The sequence below is a fragment of the Macaca nemestrina genome, chromosome 17 (assembly GCF_043159975.1).
Source record: "Macaca nemestrina isolate mMacNem1 chromosome 17, mMacNem.hap1, whole genome shotgun sequence".
NCBI lineage: Eukaryota > Metazoa > Chordata > Mammalia > Primates > Cercopithecidae > Macaca > Macaca nemestrina.
In genome coordinates this window covers 24592661-24611742 of record NC_092141.1, presented here as the reverse complement: position 1 = coordinate 24611742, position 19082 = coordinate 24592661, and the positions used below count along the sequence as shown (strand labels likewise).

General features: G+C 43.2%; 1 protein-coding gene and 1 pseudogene across 1 annotated transcript in view; both read left to right on the top strand.

Annotated features, from left to right (window-relative positions):
- LOC139359499 (zinc finger protein 595-like) overlaps nucleotides 1–19082 on the top strand; it is a 128498-nt gene that overhangs the window by 71962 nt on the left and 37454 nt on the right. The window lies entirely within an intron of this gene.
- On the top strand, nucleotides 17565–18461 carry LOC139359279 (wee1-like protein kinase pseudogene; annotated as a pseudogene).

Here is a 19082-nt window from a genome sequence, read left to right as displayed (position 1 = left end):
GAGAACATGTGGTGTTTGGTTTTCTGTTCTTGTGATAGTTTGCTGAGAATGATGGTTTCCAGCTGCATCTATGTCCCTACAAAGGACACAAACTCGTCCTTTTTTGTGGCTGCATAGTATTCCATGGTGTATATGTGCCACATTTTCTTTTTTTTTTTTTTTTTTTTTTTTTTTGAGACGGAGTCTCGCTGTGTCGCCCAGGCTGGAGTACAGTGGCCGGATCTCAGCTCACCGCAAGCCCCACCTCCCGGGTTTACGCCATTCTCCTGCCTCAGCCTCCCGAGTAGCTGGGACTACAGGCGCCCGCCACCTCACCCGGCTAGTTTTTTGTATTTTTTAGTAGAGACGGGGTTTCACCGTGTTAGCCAGGATGGTCTCGATCTCCTGACCTAGTGATCCGCCCGTCTCGGCCTCCCAAAGTGCTGGGATTACAGGCTTGAGCCACCGCGCCCGGCATGTGCCACATTTTCTTAATTCTGTCTGTCACTGATGGATATTTGGGTTGATTCCAAGTCTTTGATATTGTGAATAGTGCCGCAATAAACATACGTGTGCATGTGTCTTTATAGCAGCATGATTTATAATCCTTTCGGTATATACCCAGTAATAGGATGGCTGGGTCATATGATACTTCTAGTTCTAGATCCTTGAGGAATTGCCATACTGTTTTCCATAATGGTTGAACTAGTTCACAATCCCACCAACAGTGTAAAAGTGTTCCTATTTCTCTACATCCTCTCCAGCACCTGTTGTTTCCTGACTTTTTAATGATTGCCATTCTAACTGGTGTGAGATGGTATCTCATTGTGGTTTTGATTTGCATTTCTCTGATGGCCAGTGATGATGAGCATTTTTTCATGTGTCTGTTGGCTGTATGAATGTCTTCTTTTGAGAAATGTCTGTTCATATCCTTTGCCCACTTTTTGATGGGGTTGTTTGCTTTTTTCTTGTAAATTTGTTTGAGTTCTTTGTAGGTTCTGGATATTAGCCCTTTGTCAGATGAGTAGATTGCAAAAATTTTCTCCCATTCTGTAGGTTGCCTGTTCACTCTCATGGTAGTTTCTTTTGCTGTGCAGAAGCTCTTTCGTTTAATTCGATCCCATTTGTCAATTTTGGCTTTTGTTGCCATTGCTTTTGGTGTTTTAGACATGAAGTCCTTGCCCATGCCTATGTCCTGAATGGTATTACCTAGGTTTTCTTCTAGGATTTTTATGGTATTAGGTCTAACATTTAAGTCTCTAATCCATCTTGAATTAATTTTCATATAAGGAGTAAGGAGAGGATCCAGTTTCAGCTTTCTACTTATGGCTAGCCAATTTTCCCAGCACTATTTATTAAATAGGGAATCCTTTCCCCATTTCTTGTTTCTCTCAGGTTTGTCAAAGATCAGATGGCTGTAGATGTGTGGTATTATTTCTGAGGGCTCTGTTCTGTTCCATTGGTCTATATGTCTGTTTTGGTACCAGTACCATGCTGTTTGGTTACCGTAGCCTTGCAGTATAGTTTGAAGTCAGGTAGAGTGATGCGCCCAGCTTTGTTCTTTTGACTTAGGATTGTCTTGGCAATGCGGGCTCTTTTTTGGTTCCATATGAACTTTAAAGCAGTTTTTTCCAATTCTGTGAAGAAACTCATTGGTAGCTTGATGGGGATGGCATTGAATCTATAAATTACCTTGGGCAGTATGGCCATTTTCACGATATTGATTCTTCCTATCCATGAGCATGGTGTGTTCTTCCATTTGTTTGTGTCCTCTTTTATTTCACTGAGCAGTAGTTTGTAGTTCTCCTTGAAGAGGTCCTTTACATCCCTTGTAAGTTGGATTCCTAGGTATTTTATTCTCTTTGAAGCTATTGTGAATGGAAGTTCATTCATGATTTGGCTCTCTGTTTGTCTTTTACTGGTGTATAAGAACGCTTGTGATTTTTGCACATTAATTTTGTATCCTGAGACTTTGCTGAAGTTTCTTATCAGCTTAAGGAGATTTTGGGCTGAGACAATGGGGTTTTCTAAATATACAATCATGTCATCTGCAAACAGGGACAATTTGACTTCTTCTTTTCCTAACTGAATACCCTTTATTTCTTTCTCTGGCCTGATTGCCCTAGCCAGAACTTCCAACAATATGGTGAATAGGAGTGGTGAGAGATTTAAATGCAAGGAGAAGTCTGTTAATATTGAATGCACAGAGGAAAGAAGAAATTTGTCAAGGAGGAGGGGGGAAGGAGTGACATCAGTGCTGTTGATTGCAAAGCCTTTCCTGATTGAAGTAGCATCATGTTGCATGAACATTCATGCTCTCAATCTCTAAACCCTTTTGCCTTCTTGTAACCAAGTTGCCTACAGAAAGGAAAGCTTATTTCTCTTCAAGGCAGGCTGCTGGGAGGGTATTAAAAAGAATATTGCAAAGGAGCCAAATAAGAAATAAATTCCTGATGACAATTTGGGAAGGCTTAATAAGGGCAAAAAATAAATTATGGTCCACAGTTAAATCTCCCTAAAAAGGGCTTTCGACACCACTTTATGTATCTTTTCAATACTATAAAAGTAAATGAGAGAATACAAAAGGCTCTACATATAGTAATTCTCACTCTGTTAGGTCATCAATAATAATTTCTTAATCTAACTCCTATTTTTTCCATCTGGACTTAAGGTAGGCCAGGTCATGCCTGTTGCCTGGGGCAACCTTTGCTATTACCTGGGTCACCTGGTGCCTGTGTAGCTGTGCAATTTACTCTGCTTTATTGCCCCAGAATTGTGGAAAGGTAGAATTTCTCTTAACACTGATTCCTGTTACTCACCCACCTAGGAGCTTTCATACAGTGACTGTTCAATTATTTACCACCTTGTCAACAACTGCAAACTCTGTAAAATCATAACAATAACATCATTTATTTTCACAGCATTGGGGCAAAATTCCTCTACAATGTTGTTTTATGTGCTCTATGTGCACCATGAACGTTTCCATGAAATACACATTAAAATATAAAAGTGGGCCTCCAAATATCAAAAGTGGGAGGGAAACAAACAGCAGCAAACCCCACATTACGGTCAGACATAGACCAACAGCTGCAGCGGGGACTTCCCAGGTGGGTGGCACCCTCTCCCCTCTGCTCATTGCTGATGAGGGCAATGAAAGCTACTGGGGGTCTCAGGACCCCTGCCTGCCTCGCCTTGGCTCTGCCAAGAGTTTGTGTCCATCAGGGAGGTTGTGCTCCCAGCCCCATGTCCACCCTCATGGGGAGCCATGCTCAGTGTCTGAGGATGAGGACCCAGAGTCCACATGCTTGGGGTCCTGTCCAGCCTCTGCACATGACTGCCACCCAGGCCCCCAACCACTGGCACCCCCAGCCCAGTCACTCCCAGCCAAGGGCCCACATCATGGTGTGACCATGTCACACAGCTCAGAGGCCCCCCAGGACACATTCACCCACAGGCTCCTTCCTCAAAGCCTCAAGTCCTCATGTAAGGCAGAACTGTGAGAGGACAACAATGGCTTTGAACTGTTGTCCTGCCTCTGAACTGGGCAAGTTCCCTGTACTCCACATATGTCACCTCATCAAATGGCAGCCCCACTGTGGAGGTAGGCACAGAAAGGTTAAGCAACTTGCCCAAGGTTATATAGTCAGGAAGTGAGGCAGTTGGGATTTGAAACTGAGCCTTCGTGTTCTGGAAACCTAAGGTCCCTGAGAACTCTGTTACGGCATAGGTGTGGCACCTCCTGGGACCCAGCTCTCACTCCATCAGGCTCTGCTGGCCTCTCAACCACCCCTAAGGTTGGATGCTCGCACTGACTCCAAGGACTGAACCCACCCTTTGTCAATGCCCCCTCCAGTCTGGGTCCAGTTTTCTCAGCCCAGGGCTCAGGACTTTGGAAACTCCATCTGGCTATTCAGGAGGCTCCAGAAACTGAAACCGTCCAGGTCCAGAGTACCCATGATAGCCCGAAACCTGCTTGTTCTTGTGATCTTGCTCAGTTTGATTCAGGGGAATCTGTCTAACCCAAGGGAAGCCCCCATGCCCACCAGCCCTGAGAGGTCCTCCCCTGGTTCCCACCTCCACTTTGAGCCACTCTTCCCCATTTCCACTATCCTCTTGTCCTCAAGGTTGCAGAATTTCCTGTCTCTTCCTAGTCCTGGTTTGTGGCTGGAGGGTCCCAACCCCTGACTGCAAGATCATCCCTCACTGTCTCTGCTTTGTGTTCTTGCCCTCTCCACAGGACCCTTCCCTGCAGGGTTTTACGGAAGCAGCACCTGCAAAGCAAGCTCACTGTAGACACAGGTCACACGTTTATTTTTGGGGAGGAGCTGCTGGAGGACAGCACTGAAGCCCCCACCCTGGCCTAACCCACTGCTGGGCTCATCTTGGGCCTCAAAGCGCTGAGATTGGTGTTCATGCTGGATCTCAAGGGGAGAGCAGGTGGAGTCTGGCATCAAATGCTGCTGGCCCAGTGCTGTGTCTTGGTCAGAGATGGGGAGACCCACAGGCATGGCCAGAGGCAGGGGATACCCACAAGACATGCTGGATGTCACCACAACTTTCCTGGAGTGAAACACTAAATATCCCTTAGAAGTAGAAATAGAATAGAATGAAAAGTGGAGGTCCCACCACCACCCAGTTATCTAGGTGCCGGGTGTTAGTGGACAACTTTTGTCCCTTAACCTTCACAGCTGAGAGACCTATACCCTGGGCTTTGAGGGTGGCCTCACCCAAATCTCATCTTGAATGGTAGTGCCCATAATCCCCATGTTTCATGGGAGGGAACTCATGGGAAGTGATTAGATTATGGGGGAAGTTGCTCCGTGCTGTTCTCATGATACTGAGTGAGTTCTCATGAAATCGGATGGTTTTATAAGGGGCTTCCCCCTTCACTTGGCACTCATTCTCTCCCATGCCACGCTGTGAAGAGGTGCCTTCTACCAGGATTATAAGTTGCCTGAGGCCTCCACTGCCATGCTGAACTGTGAGACAATTAAACCTCTTTCCTTTATAAGTTACGCAGTCTTGGGATTGTCTTTATTAGCTGTGTGAGAACAGACTAATACAATAAACTGGTACCATAGACAGTGGGGTGCTGCTATAAAGATACCCGAAAGTATGGAACTGGGTAATAGGAAGAGGTCGGAACAGTTTGTGGGGCACAGAAGAAGACAGAAAAATGTGGGAAAGTTTGGAACTTCCTAGAGACTTGGAGGGCTCAGAAGACAGGAAGATGTGGGAAAGTTTGGAACATGCTAGAAACTTGTTGAATGCCTTTGACCAACATGCTGATAGTGATATGGATGATGAAGTCCAGGCTGAGGCGGTCTCAGATGGAGATGAGGAACTTGTTGGGAAATGGATTAAAGGTCATTCTTGCTATCCAAGGAGACTGGCAGGTTTTTCCCCTGCCCTAAAGATCTGTGGAAGTTTGAACTTGAGAGAGATGATTTAAGGTATTTAGCAAAAGAAATGTCTGAGTGGCAAAGCATTAAAGAAGAAGCAGAGCAGAAAAGTTGGAAAATATGCAGCCTGGTAATCTGATAGAGAAAGAAAACCCATTTTCTGGGAGAGAAATTGAGGCCTGCTGCAGAACTTTGCATAAGGAACCAGAAGCCAAATGTCAATCACCAAGATATTGGGGGAAATATCTCTAGGTTATGTCAGAGACCTTCACAGCAGCCCCTCCCTTTGCAGGCCCAGAGATCTACGAAGGAAAAATGGTTTCCTGGGCTGTGTCCAGGGCTGCCGCCCAACCTGCTGTGTGCAGCCTTCGGACTTGGTGCCCTGAGTTCCAGCTGCTCTAGCCATGGCTAAAAGGGGCCAAGGTACAGCTCAGGCCATTGCTTCAGGGGGTGCAAACCCCAAGCCTTGGCAGCTTCCACGTGCTGTTAGTGTTGCAGGCACACAGAAGACGACAATTCAGATTTGGGAAACTCCATCTAGGTTTCTGAGGATGTATGAAAATGCCTGCATGTTCAGGCAGGTGTCTGCGGCAGGGGTGGAGCCCTCATGGAGAACCTCTGCTAGGGCAGTGTGGAAGGGAAATGTGGGGTTGGAGCCCCCACACAGAGTCCCCACTGGGACACTGCCTAGTGGAGCTGTGAGAAGAGGGCCGCCATCCTCCAGACCCCAGAATGGCCGATTCAATGACATCTTGCATCATGCACCTGAAAAAACCACAGGCACTCAATGCCAGCCTGTGAAAACAGCCAGGAGTGGGGCTATACCCTGCAAAGCCACAGGGATGGAGCTGCCTAAGGCCATGGGAGCCCACTTCTTGCATCAGCATAACCTGAATGTGAGACATGGAGTCAAAGGAGATCATATTGGAACTTTAAGATTTAGTGATTGCCCTATTGGGTTTTGGACTTGCATGGGACCTGTGGCTCCTTTGTTTGGGCCAATTTTTCCCATTTGAAGTGGGTGTATTTAACCAATGCCTGTACCCCTATTGGATTTAGGAAGTAACTAACATGCTTTTGATTTTACAGGCTCATAGGTGGAAGGGACTTGGCTTGTCTCAGATGAGACTTTGGACTTGGACTTTTGAGTTAATTCTGGAATGAGTTAAGGCTTTGGGGGACCTGTTGGGAAGGTATGATTGTATTTTGAAATGTGAGGATATGAGATTTGGGAGGGACCAGTGGCAGAATGACATGTTTTGGCTGTGTTCTCACCACATCTCATCTTGAATTGTAGTTCCCATAATCTCCATGTTTCGTGGGAGGGACCTCGTGGGGGGTAATTAGATTAGGAGGGTGGTTCCTCCATGCTATCTTCAAGATAGTGAGTCAATTCTCACAAGATCTGATGGTTTTATCAAGGGCATAACCCTTTGCTTGGCACACATTCTCTCTCCTGCCACTTTGTAAAGAGGTGTCATCCACCAGGATTGTAAGTTGCCTGAAGCTCCCTCAGCCATGCTGAACTGTGAGTCAATTAAACCTCTTTCCTTTACAAATTAACCAGTTTCAGGTATGTCTTTATTAGCAGCATGACACCGCCCCGCTGCATCTTTGCTGATTTGGAGCTCTCAGTTGCAGAGCCTTGGAACAACATGTGGAAGAACAGCCAGCTCTACACCTGGAGGTTGCTGGCCTTCTGCCCTGTCCCAGGTCTCTGAGGGCCCAGCTGAGCCCCAGGAAGCTTCAGCACCCAAAGTCTCTTGGTGGTGTGTCCACTCCTGCAGCCACCACCTCTGTCTTGGGCATGGCCACCAGCCCAGTTCCTTCCCCCACCTCCCTCTGAAGTCCTGCAATCTCTGAGATGGGGCCTTGGTAGCGTGCCACCTGGGGTCCAGGCAAGGAGGCCCTAATGAGCATCTAAAAATCCAGGGTGCCCAGTTAAATTTGAATTCAGATGAACAAAGAAGGTTTGGGTCTTAGTATGTCCCATGCAATATTTAGGACATATACACCCTAACAATTTAATCACTGTTGGTGTGAAATTCAGAAATAAATGGGCATCCTGTATTTTATCTGGTAAGCTTAGCAGACAATGTGTGTGGAAAAAAATAAAAGAAGGCGCCTGGGAACCAGCACAGGAGACTGATGGGCAGGAGCTGAGGATGGGTTTCACTCTGTGGGGCTGCAGCAGCCAGGAGGCCTGGGCTGCCCACAGGGTCTTCCCTCAGAGCTCAGCGTAAAAACAGCTTTAATGATCTATGATTCACATACAGTACAGCTAACCCACTTGAAAGTTAAAATTCAATTTTTTTTTAGCAAATTCATAGATACGTGCAGCCATAATCACAGTTTTAGAACACTTTCATCATCTCAAAAAATAAAATCCTATATCCTTTCATTATCACCCACATCCCTCCCATCCATCCACCCCTGGTCACCACTGAGTGTCCCATCCCTCAGCCCCTGGCTCCACACTCTCTATGGATCTGCCAGTTCAGGACATTTGACATCAATTGCATCACACTCTATGTGGCCTTTTGAGCCTGGCTTTGCTCCCACCACATCATGTTTTCAAGGTCCAGCCCCATCGAAGTGGGTGTCGGTGCTTCATTCTGTGAAAGGAAAATAAATCTTGGGACACTAAAGTCACAGCCAAGGGAAAAGTCAAGCTGGGAACTATGTCAAGCTAACCCGCCTCCCATTTAATTCTTAAATAAGATAGCTACAAAGATTTTTGAAATGCTGTGTACATCATTTAAAAAAAAATCTTTAAATAATTAAGGTTATTACATCTGTGAAATTTTCTACGTGTTCTTTCAAAGTACTTGTGCCATTAAGTTACAGGGCTTTGACTCATGGGCCTAAAAATAACACAAGATTCTGCTAAATATTAAATACTGACAGTAGTTAAGTCCTCACCTTCAGACCTGGTAGAAGATGCCAACCAAAATAAAGTGCATTCGTGAGACACAGGGCCAGAAATTAAAACTTTTCAGCTCCTCAGTTCCCAGGCACCATTACAGAAGAGTGGGCACGTAAGAGTGTAAGGGCTGATTTTGAGAAATAAATAAGTTTATAAATTAACCACTCGTGTTGAAGGCACACTGAACAGCATATAAGCCCCTGGGTCAAATTAAATTAACATGCTTTTCTTGGGACATTAATCCACTTGTTTTGTTTTGTTTAAACTTGTAAGTTCAGGGGGTACATGTTCAGGTTTGTTACATAGGTAAACCTGTGTCATGGTGGTTTGTTGTACAGATTGTTTTGTCACCCAGGAATTAAGCCTCGGACCCAGTAGTTATTTTCCCTGATCTTCTCCTTCCTCCCACCCTCCACCCCCTGATAGGCCCCAGTCTCTGACATTCCCCTCTATGTGTCCTTTGATACATTATAATATTCTGTGAAAAGAGGTGCTTATTTTATTTACTCTCCTGTCTTCTACAATATGTAACACAAGTTCTGTCTAGAATAAATGCTAAAATTATAAATGAAAATCTGACCTTGTGCCAAAAAATGTTATAACCTCACTATTTGTTTTCTCATATTATTCTACGTCTTGCCTTTTGCAAGTATTCTGTATTTCATTTATTATACCTTTGCCATCACTTAAAACCACACATATCTAATACAGAGAGGGACAATGGCACTGTAAGTTACTTCAGAGTACAAGCAACAATTTCCTCATTTTTATGTCAGTAAATATTAAGACTAATTTGATAATAGAGTTAAATGTTATATCATCAATAATACAGTTTTTAATAGATCCACCCTGTAGCTTGTAGTGTAAAAAAGAAGAATCTATATGTGATTTCATTCTTAGAAAGATATGCAGGTAGACTCTTATGGGATTAACTGATGTTTTCAACAATCATTACATTAATAATTATTGTAATTATTATTATTATAACTATAATAATAATCTTTGAAATGAATACTTCTCAGTTAAAAGAAGACAAATGACCTGACAATAAGGGCAGGTCCCTCAGCTGCTGATGATAAACACATCGTGGCATGCTCATAGGATGGAATATTTCTCAGCAATAACAAGCCAACAGAAGTATGACTGAGCATATATTGGGTGGCTAAAATCAGGGACTTCCCAGCATCCCAGATCTAGACCAAAAGTGATTCTTTCATTGTGTCTTTATGAGATTTTTAAAATTTGAGTATTTCCAAATCTAAGAAACCAGAGACTTTACCTACATGATCTTTAGGTGATCCAGTGTGGTGTGTGAAGAAACTGCCAATGGATTACTCATTGGTTCAGACATGGTTATTAGAAAAGTATGTAATTAATCCCCTTCCTGAACTGTCATCATTATGCCCCCTAGAAAGACAGGGAAGGATCTGTCTTGGAGTGTGAGGAAGAGGGAAGTTTTTTCTAATTTCATTTTTGGGAAATACCACAGTGGAAACAGTTGTGTACAAAACTTTTCTACTGGTTATCCACATTTTCTTTGTCTACCTCAGGTTGAGGTACATAGTGTTCCACATGTGATGAAAAACAGAAAGAAAAGACTCAACCACAAATGATAGTGTAGATGAAACATCATTTCTGACTGCCTAAATGGTCCCTCTTGTTCAAGACATCCTTGGTTGTCTTATATTAGTTCACAGAGGGCTTTTTTCCCTTCCTAACATTTTGTGATGTTCTTGCTCCTTCTCTCCTTACTTGGGACATGTGGTTCGATGTTTCTAAAATGGCATGGTGTTCTACTTTCAAGCTACTGGTTTTCATCATAATGTCCCAAAACCCAGTGTGTCAGTTGACACCAGCATTTTTAGGACATCACCACCCTAGAAACTTGTCGCCTGTTCTGGAGTGGATCAAAGGACAATGTGAAGGACACATACACCAGCTTTGTTTCGAAGATCCCTTTGTTCTTGATAGCGTACGTGTGCTTTCTGAGCATTGCTCTTTGGTGGGAGCCATTTTCTGGAGCCATTTTCTGGAGTAAGAGGTGACATGGCTCCCAGACAATGAAGAGTTTTAGTTGATGTTGCCAGCTTATGCCTTGACTGTGTCCATTCATTTCAACTGGAGAGACTGTTTAGCTAAGATCCCTTGGTTCATTCCATTACCCTTGTGATCTGAACCTGACACCTGACAGAGGGGTGTCAGGTTCTTTTCTTTCATTGGTTCATCTATTCAACAGATCTTTTCAGGTTGTGTTATGTGTCAGGCATTGTTCTAGCCTCCAGGAATAATAATTCTGTGGTATCATAGAAACACTTCTGCACTCATGGAGTCTGTCTACGTCCTTCATGGTGAATATGGTCCAGATACAAAGAAGACTGTATAGCATTTACAGTTGTTATAAATAGTAATGGATAAAGTGTATCAGTAGGCAGGGGTGGTTGTAGATAATGTGGACAGACAATGCTCCACCGGGAGGGGAAACTTTCAGTAAAAATATAAAAGATATACAGGAACGAGTTGTGTGGCTATGTATATTTAGACAAAAGAAAGCTTCCTAACTATATTATAATTTATTCATTCTACTTTTGACAAATGTTTGGATACATTCCTTGTTTTAGCCATTATAAATAAAGCTGCTGTGGTTATAAGGATACACTTATATGGTATATATATTTACAGGAACATTGCTCAGTCACAGGGAGAGCATCTGTTTGGCTTAAATAAATACTTAAATACAGTTTTTTCTAAATGAATGCAGACATTCACTATGTTTTGAGCATGCTCCAATTGCCCCACACATTCTTCCATAGCATAATTTGAAATAATTTTGTTGAGGCTCAATTTACATTATTAAAAATTCATCAAATGTAAATGAATAATTTGTAACATTTTACACATTATTATTTCAAAATATGTTACATGTGACTGTATAATCACTGCCACAAAAATGAAGTAGAGCATTTCCATCACCATGAAAAGTTCAGTCTGGTCCTTTTCATGAAATTCTCTCCTTGTACATGATGCTGTGACGTGACAAAATTATTCTATTTCAGTTACTATATTTGCCTTTTGAAAAATTTTACTTAATTTTGATGTTAACATTTATGTGATCTTTTGTGTCTTATTGTGTTAACTCATAATAATTCCTTTGGAATCATCTAAGTTGTACATATCAGTAATTTCTTACTTGTTATTTGTCAAGAAATAGTCCATCATAGGGCACACCACAATGTGTTTATGCGTCAGCAGCTAATGGACCTTGCACATTAGTGTTTGTCAGGTCATTTGTCTTCTTTTTACTGAGTTGTAGGAATTATGTATATACAAATCTGAATACCAACATTTATCAAATATATGTATTTCAATATTTCTCTCAGGCTATGGCTGTCAATTTATTTGTAGCAGTGTCTTATGAAGACTAGATTTATACATTTTATTTTATGTTTTCTGCATGTGTATCCTATCTAAGAAACAATTTCCTATCTCAGAATCACAATAAATTTCTCCTATGCTTTTTTCATACAAAATATGTAATTGTGTCTATTCCACTTAGATCTCAAATTCATTTGAAGTTAACTTTTTAGATGTACTTTGATGAATTAGTATTCATATATTTACATATGGGTGTTCAATCTCTCCAAGAATATTTATGTAAGTATCCATTCTTCCCTTTGAATTGTCTTCATACATTCCTTGATAAAAAATTATATACGTATGTAAATATATTTATCTACATACACACATAAGTATGTGTTAATATATGTGTATATGTGTATATATATATATATGCCTGAGCTTTCTATATTATTACAATTATTTATAATGATTTCCTTAGGTAATAACACACTGTTGTAAATACTGTAGCTTTATAGTATTTATTTCAGATAATATGTCTGTAAATGTGACTGTTTTTCATTATTGTTTTCACTAATTTAGATTCTTTATATTTTTAAAGTACTTTAAAAATTGGCTTATCAAGTTTTACAAAGCTCTTTGCTGAAATTTTACTGAATTGTGTTGATGCTGTATATTAATTGGGGCAAATTTACATATTAATTATATTGAATACTCTGATATGTGAACATGATGGCTCTATATTTGGGTATTCTGTAATTTTCCTCAGTACTTTCTTGAGGTTTTTCACGGTAACATTCAATTTTCATTGCCAGTCTATAAAAATACACATTGACTTTTCATACATTTGGCTTATATGCTGTGGCTTCACTCAACTCATCTATTTAGTTTTAGTAACGATTTCTAGACATGTTTGGATTTTCCTATTTTACAAATTATTGAGAGATTGAGAGATGGAAGGGGTTGGGGGTAGAGGGAGTCTGGTAAGATGGTGGAATAGTAGGTTCCTAGCCCTGATTCCCTCAAAGAAACATCTATTTGGCAACTACCCACAGGGAAGAATGCTTTTGTGAGAACTCCAAATACCAGTGTGAGATTGCAACACCCAAAAAGAGCTCAAAAGCAAACACAGACTCGTTAAAGAGGATAAGAGGAATGATTTTACTTTGTTTGCTTTACCATTTCCATATCCAGGACAATACTGTACTGAGAAGGATACCCTCAGTCCATTATTTTTCCACTGGGAGAAAAGTAGATCAAAGTGGATACTCAGCATCTACTTGGGGAGTACTTCCTGATGGGCACACTTCTGCTTTGCCTCAAAGTGAACACTGGAAGAATTTTAATACTTAGAGATAATCTTGAAGATAACTGGGACCAAAGAAAGGGGGTGAAACACTCAGTGACTGATGCATGCAAATCTCAATGAGCCCCACAATGCTTCAAGTGACCTCACCCAGCAAAGCTACCAAATCAAGGGGAGTAAAACCAGCAGACGTTTCTGACCATGAAGCACAGCCAGTTGGCCAAATCCATCAACAGGCTCAACCACCTGACCGAACAAGAACACCAGGCCACACTTAATGGTGAAGGACTTTACCTGCTGAAGCCAACTGTAAAGACTAGAAAAAGTGACCACCTTCTCAAAAATATGTATACCAGCCCAAGGACACAAGAATCATGAAGAATCAGGAAAACATGACACAATTTAAATAAACCAATAAAGCTTCAGTAATGGACCCTAAAGAAATAGGAATTGACAAAGTGCCTTTAAAAATTGGAAGTAATTATTTTAGACAATAAGCTCAGTGAACTATATGAGAACACACATAGACAACTGAACAAAATTAGGAAAGCTATACATAAATAAAATCAGAAGTTATGCAAATAAATAGAAACCATAAAAATAAACACAGAAATGTTAATGCTGAAGAATATAATGACTAAACTGAAAAATTTAATAGAGTGTTTTAACAGCAGATTCAGTCATGAGGAAATAGCAAAGTTGCAAATAGGTATCTTGAAAGTATCCAGTCAGAGGTGCAAAAAACAAAAAAAAAAAATAGCAAAAGATAGAGTAAAAAAAATCTGTGAGGCTTATGAAACATTATCAAATAAAGCAATATATGCATTATGTGGAAACAAGAGATAAAACAGAGGCAGGACTAGAACGCCTACTGAGAAATACTGATTGTGAACTTGCTGAATTTGAGGTGGGAGGTGGACATCCAGTTTCATGAAGTTCAAGAGTCCTTAAGTAGGTTGAACGTGAAAAACTTCACAGCAAGATATATTCTAATAACATGGTCAAAAGTCAAAGAAAAACAGTGAATTTTAAAAGCAGCAACAGCAAATCAACTCATCACATAACTATTAGCGCAACTCTCAGAAGAAAGCTTTCAGGCCAGGGCAGAGTGGGATAATATATTCAAAGTATTGAAAGAAAAACTGCTATTTAAGAACACTTATATTTGCTAAAACTCTCCTTCAAAATAAAGGAAAGACAAAAATTTTCCTTTATCTTTCCTTTGACTTCAATTTATACTGCAAGGATACAGTAACCAAAACAGCATTTTGCTGGTATAAAAACAAACACATAGTCCAACAGAATAGAGAATCTAGAAATACAGCCGAACAATAACAACCTTTGACAAATCAGACAAAAACATACACACGTATAACAAATGGTGCTGGGAAAATTGGGTGGCCACATGTAGAAGAATGAAACTGTGTATCTCTCACCATATCTAAAGAGTAACTCCCAGTGGATTAGAGACTAAATCTAAGACCTGAAATTGTAAAATTCCGGAAGAAAAACCTAGTAAAAACAATAAACCACAAAGGAAACAGACATTATACAGAATGGGGAAAAGAATCCAAACTATATTTATGATTAAGCAGTAATATGCAGACTCTGCATGGAACCCAAAAAAATCAGCAAGAAAAAGAAATCTTATTAAAAAATGGGGAAACTGCCCTTTAACTTTGGCTTTTATTAAGAGGAAAGACTGAAAAGACATATTTTTATCAGTATTTAGATAAGGAAGAAATACAATTTTAATAAAAATCAATGCAAAATAATATATTTGAAGAATGTTGTGTCTACATATGCTTGTATACATACATGTATGTAGATACATACATACATAAACACATACAGTGGAATAATATTTAGTCACACAACAGAATAAAATACTGTCATTACTGTCAACACGGATGATCCTGGAGGGTATTATATTAAGTGAGATAAGCCAGGCACAGAAAGAAAAATACTACATTATCTTATTCATATGAGAGATCTAAACAAATTGGTCTCATAGAAGTAGAGAGCAGAATGGCGGTTACCAGAGGTTGGTGTTGTTAGAGAGGGGAACAGGATGTGGAGATGTTGGTCAGAGAACACATAATTACCATTAGATAGATAAGATAAATTTCAAGAAATCTATTGTCTAGCAAGGTGGCTATAGTTACTGATGATACATTGCATTCTAGAAAATTGCAACGAGAGTGGATAAGTGTTCTCACAACAAAAACGATAACTATGTTAGATAATGCGTTTGTTATTAGCTAGATTTAGGCTTAACCATTCAACAATCTACATGTGGAATGTTCAAAACATCATGGTATATGTAATAAAATCATCCAATGTCATCTTAAATTTTAAAAATTCGAAAAGCATGCTTAGAAAAATTATTATTCAAGCTAGCATTGAATATATAGCTAAATATCTTTAGGTGGTAAATACAATACAAATAATTTCAAAAGTAATAACAGAGATTTGATTACCAATAGTAGCTACATAAGAGTACACTTCAAGAAGAAAAAGTGTTTTCCTGTGTGAAGGTAAAATGAGAACAAAGGAGTGAGAGACATGCCTTGGGAATATCAAATCCTGGTGGACACTGAACTGAAGCAACCGCATAGTTTTTGCACCAGCGCAGAAGTGTGACATGATCTGACCTAGTATTGAGTTGCAATGAGACGTCAGGAGTCAAGGATGGAACCAGGTAGGGGGAGAGAGAGGATGGGGATTCAGATCAGGTGATGCGCAGCCATGGGGGGTGAGAAGCAGCTGAATTCTTGTTTCTTAAATGTGGGGTCCACAGGATGTGGGTGTGAGAGGGTGAGGGTGGTAGCTTGGATAGCTAACTGGAAGGATGGAGGTGCTGTGGGCAGAGCAAGTCCAGGGAGAAGGATGCAATGTGAACAGTCTGTGTGCAACACTTAGAGCTTCCCCTCCAGCCCTGTGTTAGGAGGAGCTTGCCTCTATGCCTTTGCACATGCCAGCCTTGGGGCCCAGAAGGCTTCTCCTGCCCCGGCAGAAAAACTCCAACTGCCTTCTCAAGGGTCCCAGCTGTGACTCTGTCCCTGTACGCCCACCCCTATCTATCCCTCTTTGCTTCGTGCACATGCTGGACCTTATACATGTTGCACAGCCTTTACCTTATTGTGTCCCAGGAGGCGCCCCAGAAGTCAGGATGGAGCGCCATGAGTTCCTCAACCCGGTGTTCATCAGAATGCCTGCACCTCAGTGATCCCCACATGACAGGGGCTCACCCAGTGACTGGCTGGGGACCTGCTGGACCCCTAGCTCTGCTATTCACAGGTCCTGCCACCTTAGGCCACTCACCCCGCCCCCACGGACCTCAGTCTCTGCACCTGTCAAATGGGTGTGCTGTTTCTCCTCCCCACCTCTGAGGGTCCTGTGGGGACGGCTCCACGCCTAGGATCCCGAAAACCGCGAGCAGTGCGCCCTCTGCTGGGAGGTGACAGGGTCTTTGCCCACACCCTTTCCGGGCGCCAGTTGGCTTGGGAGAGGCAAAGCCAGAGGGAGGCTGAGGGGCTGCAGGCGTTTGTCCACTTCCTGGGTAGTGGACTCATTTTCCTGTTAATGGTCACTTTAACTATGGAAGAGGCCAGGGTAGACCATTTCACTGAGCACCTGCTAGTTTCTTGTTACTGATGTGTTACCCGCTATCACCCGTATTTGTTCAAGAGAAATAAGCGACTCAGGGCGCGGGGTGTGGGTCCTGGAGAGGAAAGGAAATGTGGGCCGGGCATGTACCGGTGAGGTAAGTAAGGGGGGGGTGTCTCAGGAATGGTTGAAGTCCTGACTGCCTACACTGCATACACTGTGGCTGGGGTTGAATTTGGCTCCGTCTCCGCTCAGTTGGGAAGGATCTTGACCAGACAGTGCCACCCGAGGGTTTTGATTCCTGGTCTATGAATGGGGGTGGCACCCCCAGCCCTCCCGTTGCTGGGCTGAAGGGCCCCCGCCTGTGGGGTGTGACAGCTTCTGCCCCGGCCACCAGGGGGCGCGCCAGGCTGCCGCTGGCCGCAACACGGAGCCGCATTCCGGCAGCCCAGGCTCCAGCACCAGACAGGTTGAGATTTCTGTGGGTCTCCGTCGCCTTTTCGCGGGGCAGGGGTGAGCGGAACCTTGCCCGCCAGGCTCAGAAGCCACAGGAGCTGGAGCCTGAGGAGGTGCTGGGACCCTGTCCAGCGCTGATCGGCCTGGCAGCGGGTCCCAGTGCGACCCGTGAGGGGAGGGTGCTTGGGCTCCTGGTGGTCAGTGGCACCTGCTTCCTGGGCCACTGATTCTGGCGAGTGCTGGGGGCGCCGCGGGGAGGCGTCGCGGAGCTGCCAGGACCCGGGGTGGGGAGGGCCCTGCTGGTCGCTGAGGGATCTCAGGCGCCCAAGTGGATCTCCTGCAAGCTTCGACTCTGCCACCCGCCACTTGCACTCCCGGGTTTTCTTTCCAGAGCTGGAGGAATTGATCCCAGCTCTGTTAAACTCCGAGACGGTTCTTCTTCGTGATACGGAAAAACCAGGAAAAGGGGAATTGGGTGCGCAACAGACTCCGAGTGAATTCGAATCCTTTCACTCCGGATTCTGTTGGGGACATGGGGATGATTCTTGTGGTGAAGACATGGAAGCCAATGCTCAGGAGCTGGGAGACGAAACGTGGCCTGCTGAAAGTACTGCAGTGACTGAGAGCAACGCGAGGTTTCGGCGCACAGCAGTTTCAGGAGCTGCAGAAAATTGCTCTGGAGGCTTTGGTTCTGTGTTTACTGTGTGAAGAGGCAGGTTGGATACATTAGGTGATCAGAAAAGCCTTAGGCCCACTCTGCAGTGCGCAAAGCGCTCAGAGGAGCACAGGCTCTACTGCAGTACCTGGACGGCTTCCTCACGCAGTTCTGTATTTCTCTGCCTGGGCAGAAGACGGTGCTATGCTTATACAGGATGAATATTGTCATGCTGGGAGTTTAGCTGATGCTGAAGTGAAAACTGCAGAATCATGAGTTAACTTTAAAGAAGCAAAGTTGAAGGGTCTTCTTCTGCAAGGCACCTTGGGCTTGAGCTACATTCATTCAATGTCTTTGGTTCCCAGGTATACAAAATCTAGTAGTGTTTTTATATCTGGAGTCTCAATCCCAGATGCTGCCTCTGAAGAAGATGAAGATGACCGGGGATCCAACAAAATGATGGTAAACACAGGCGATCTTGGACATGTAAGAAGGATCTCTAGTCCACAGGTTGAAGAGGGCGACAGTCGCTTTCTTGCAAATGAAGTTTTACAGGAGGATTACACCGAAAGAGATATTTTTTCGCTTGCCCTCACAGTGGTATGTGCTGCTGGTGCTGAACCTCCTCCCAGAAATGGAGATCAGTGCATGAATTCACACAGGCTAGGTTACCTTGATACCACAAGTGTGTAAAATACAGTGTGTAAAAGAAATCTTTGCAAATGGAATCGTTTGGAATACTGAGCCTGTGCTACCATGGAATTCTGAATGTATCTGTATGACGTCTTTCGAGGCCTAAAACCTGAATCTTTTTAGGGTAAATCCCTTCAAATGCATGCAGGCTGCAAATCAAAAGCAAGCACTAGCTTCAAGCATGGGCGAGTTGGTAAGACTTTCGCAGGATGCATAAAGCGCAGAGGCCAGGAGGGGTTGGGACTGCATTGGAAAGCATGTCAAGTTAAGGGCTGGAAAGAATTCTCTGGGCAGGGAGGAGTCTGCAGTCACATTGATCAGGCGGGGTCACCAGGGGTGGAAAGAAGAAGGGCTCAGAAGAGGCAGTTCCAGTGGGAGGCACACAAGGTGGCTAGCAGGCGGCGGGGTAGACACGGAAACATTGACGAGGTGGGCCCTGCAGAACTCAGGGTCTGGCATCACTCTCTGGGCTCAGGGTGAGAGGAGGGGAGGAAGCGCCTCGAGCCCAGGCCCGCATTCCAGCCCAGTTAGGACTGCAGTCTTGTTTCCTGCCTCTGAGCATAATCTGACACTGTTTGCGGAGGGCGAGGCCAAACCCTGATTCTCCGGAATGAGGGCTCCCTTGATGCTTAATCAGAGAAGGTCTGATCCGGCTCGGGTAATCTCTGGGTCCCAGGTATCAAGCGCCCACCCTCTAGAAGG